Source organism: Bidens hawaiensis, unplaced genomic scaffold (assembly GCF_021521415.1).
Source record: "Bidens hawaiensis isolate Kalapana, Puna unplaced genomic scaffold, B.hawaiensis_p1.1 tig00053841_1, whole genome shotgun sequence".
In the NCBI taxonomy this organism is placed as follows: Eukaryota; Viridiplantae; Streptophyta; class Magnoliopsida; order Asterales; family Asteraceae; genus Bidens; species Bidens hawaiensis.
In genome coordinates this window covers 64,018-68,223 of record NW_027499670.1, presented here as the reverse complement: position 1 = coordinate 68,223, position 4,206 = coordinate 64,018, and the positions used below count along the sequence as shown (strand labels likewise).

At 38.5% G+C, this 4,206-nt stretch overlaps 1 pseudogene; it reads right to left on the bottom strand.

The window, feature by feature from the left end:
- Positions 1-1,702: 1,702 nt before the first annotated feature.
- Positions 1,703-3,376, bottom strand: LOC143600235 (U3 small nucleolar RNA-associated protein 18 homolog pseudogene; annotated as a pseudogene).
- Positions 3,377-4,206: the final 830 nt, after the last annotated feature.

Sequence of the window (4,206 nt, the reverse complement as noted above, 5' to 3'; positions counted from 1 at the left end):
ATTTGAAAATCGCCGTCAACACCCCGGTGTAGGTCCGGGATACTCCTTTGTTCCATAGCCCTGGGGCTATTTACAACTATCCAATTAAGAATTCTCAGATGTACTAGTACTAGCAGTGCATCAAAGATACAGTCATCGATTCTACCGAGAGGCCACAATTGCTGCGAGCAAACATATTAATGGAGAGTTTTTTTTATTGGTATATTGGTTTTTATTAATTCCAACTATTTCCTTTTTGTTACTGTCGTTTCCAACTAATGAATTAGCTACTGACGGTCCCAACTTTTAAAATATTTGTTTCTAATGGTCAGCGACTAACAGAGCATAACGCCGTTAGTTTCAGGTCATCGAAAAAACGTTTTTAGCCAGAAAAGTCACACTTGTTGTCGGAAAACACCACCTGAACACCGTAACCACCACCAATTGACTCACCGCCAACCAACTATCACCACTTGAGCACCATCAACCGATTTCGACGATGGTTCTAGGGTTTCCGACGACCTCAATAATTGAGGCTTTTACTAGAAAAAGGTTCATAACCGTCCAATACTAAGTTACCAAGATGTTTGGGACGAAAATGTTAACTTTCGGAAAAAATAATGAGTTTTCCGGCCAAAAACGTTTTTCTGGCGACTTGAAACAAACGACGTTAGGATTCTGTTGTCGCGGACCGTTAGAAAAAATAAGTTAAAAGTTGAGACCATCAGTGACTAATTCGTTAGTTGGGACCGGTAGTGACCAAAAGACGATAATTGATATTAATAAAAACCAATATACCTTTTTTATTTGTTTATTATAGGCATAAAAATCTTGAAATTTGACAGCAAACAAGACAACGACAACGACAAGAACAAGAAACATACTGGCAATATTGAATGGTTACATACATACTTTCAAACCCCTTGTATACGAACTCTTAACATGCTTGTGGTAGGACTGAACAAGTCTTAACCCTTACAGCCAAATAAAGAACATTATCGGATGGACAATCTAATTGAACCCAGCAGCAACTATATTCCGACGAAGTTTATCGAGCCCCAAAAACCATAAAAACATTGCACTTGAGTTTGCTGGTACTTACAACGCTTTGTGAGTGACGCGCATGTTTTTATCCCTCAGAAAAAACATTTGATGAGGAAGTAAGAAATTGCAACGTGCAAACAAGAAAGAATTACATGTTGGTATATAACAGAGGTTGACTTTTTAATATGTTTTCCTTTACAAACAAGTCATTATTCTTGCAAAACAAAACTGCAAATGAAAAACTACACTTTGGAGAAAGAAAAAAGTCACTCATTCTCGTTAATAGGGGTGCTCTTTTTAAAGCTATAAGAATAAGTACTTATGGCCATGTTCATGTTCATTCATTTTACTACTTTACCGGAAACAAACATGAACAGTTGATTGCAAATGAACATGTTCATTAGTTAAAATGCTACAAAACCAATCCAACTTTGTTTAAAGTCCTTTCTCATTTTAACCCACAAGAACCCGTAACAGGCCCCGAATCAGCCCGTTCATTTAAAACAAGCCGATCGAAACAAAAAAACCGACTACAGCCAAATCCAGATACGAAAGATCAAGCCTAATATAAATGGAAAACAAAGTTAACAAAACAATGCTACAATCGAAACAAAAACAGTGCGCCATAAATATACCAAAACAGATGCCAATGAGTATAATGAAGTAACGAAAATATAAAAACCCATGTTACTAACCTTGTCCCGTTAAGCATGTTGATAATGATTTAACTTGTAAAGCAACACATGACCTGCAGCATTCCCCACAGCCATCAAACCGCCACCCGGACTAAAATCCAAACACCTCGGAAACCGCAACGTCAGGTTCGGAGGCGGCCAGTTTGAAAAAACCGTAAACGAAGGCACGTGCACCAATTTCATGCTATTCTTCTTCATACTCGAACAAACCGCCAATATTTGAGCATCATGATTAAACTTCATAAAATCAATCTTCGTTGTTAAATTCTCAATCGTCTTAATGGGCCGTTTAATCCCACCCAAAAACTCATCCCGGTTGTACACGTTCACAATACCACTATCCGAGCCCGCTGCAAATAAGTTCCCGTTTGGAGTTGTACTTAAGGCAGTCCCCGTTATACATCCTTCATCAACACCTTTATGAAAACATCTCATGGTTCTAAGATCAAAGTGGTAGATCTGACCATCACCGCCAGTGGCCAACAGCTGATGACCCTGGTCAACAAAAGTCAATGCACGTGCGGTCCCGTTCATTTTCAAAGTCCCAATAAGCTCGTTTGTTTTGGTTGAAACTAATAAAATATATCCTTCGTTTCCGATAAACGCGATGGTTTCCGAGTCGGGTGAGATTACGAAACTTTCTAAGCTTTTCTCGTCGCGTCCGACTAACGGGCGATTTTGTCGGCTTTTGCTTTGACAAGGTCTAAGCTGTAGAAGAACTTTCTTCGACCAGATAATATAACATGTGACCCATTGGGTGTGAAAGACGCGGTTCGAATCGGGCAGTCGTCAATGAAAATCGTTTGGATTTTCGTGTTGCGTTTACCGTCAATTTGGAAAAAACGAAGCTTTTTGTCTAACCCAGCAGTTAAAAGCAGCTGCCCGTTTCTGTGAAACTGAACAGAATTGAGCGGCCCGCTTGACGGGTCTTGAGCGTTAGCATTGACCAACCTAGAATATTCTAGTAACCCGGGTAACAACTTTGACTTCCCTTTGACCACAAGATCTTCACTCGTTTGGAAAACGATGTCGAGATCCTCGTTTTCTTGATCGCTGTCGGTATCTGATGTCGCATTTTTAGCCCGTGAGCTGAAACGGGCCCATTCGGTAGCTGGGTTTAGCTTCATGTGTTGAGCGCGTAACCTTGAGACGTATTCAGAACCAGTGATTATACTCTCATCCTCTTCTTTACGCATCTTTCTCAACCGGTTGACTTTTAATATGTTTATTTTAACTTTTTGCTCTTCTTCATCAACCCAAGCAGGTTTTCGGTTAATATTATCATCTTCACCAACTAAGTCTTCCCTTATTACATCATCTTCATAAACCGACAAGGTGCTATTAGCAGAACGGTCCATAAAGAAAAGCGTAGAATTGTCGTTTCCATCCTCAACTTCTTCACGACCATTTCCAAAGTTGACCGGATGTAAAGACCCAAACAAGACGTTTTCAAGTTTCTTCATTTCAATTTCTTGCTCGGTTACAGCTTCTTTGCTCTCTTTTCGTTCTTGTTTTTTCTTTTTTGGTTTTCCAGAGTTTGAATAATTTGTTGACTTTTCCGGTGGTTCTGTAATGGGTGAAGGCTCATCGGAAGCCTTTCTTTTGGGCTTATCATTTTTGGGTTTAGAAAGTGCATTTTGTGAAATCAAAGTGGCCATTGCTATGCTTTCACCTGCAAGATTAAACAGTTACTTACTGTATAAGCTACTTGTTTGGATAGCTGGATACAATTTGAGAAATGTGTTCTAACATGCTAAGTACTATTGTTATCTAAAAGTAAGTTTATATGCATATGAATCCTTTTTCTAAATTAAATGTATTATTATATCCAACATGTATGTTAAAACATAGTAAACAGAGAGCACATTTTCCTTAATCAAATTCTAGCAAAAGGATAGGATAAATTTAAATTTGGATATACTTAGTGATGCATAAATAAATAAGAATAACACTTTGTGAGCAGATAGATATTCTTACAAGCACTAGCAGCAGATTAATCATAATATATAAAAGTCGATAATAAGTGTTCAGTTAACCCTAATCTAATCTGCAAAGATCATCTCCTCCCCCACCAATTCAAGATCCAATCATAATTATTTAGGAGGATTTTGAAACAAACCCCAACGAGACAACGCGAAGACAATCAGACCATCGGCAATGGCAATAATAAAATAATACCTTGAACAAACGAACGAGAGTGCTGCTGCCACGATGACCAACAACTGCTTGAGTTAATTAGCAAGTCTTACTTAGGGTTTTGAAAGAAAAGGTGTATGTATAGGTTTTCGGTTAATATTATCGTCTTCACCAACTAAGTCTTCCTTTACTGCATCATCTTCAAAAACCGACAACGTGCTATTAGCCTAACGGTCCATAAAGAAAAGGGTAGAATCATCATTTCCGTCCTCAACTTCTTCACGACTGTTCCCAAAGATGACCGAATGTAAAGACCCGAACAAGACGTTTTCAAGTTTCTTCATTTCGATTT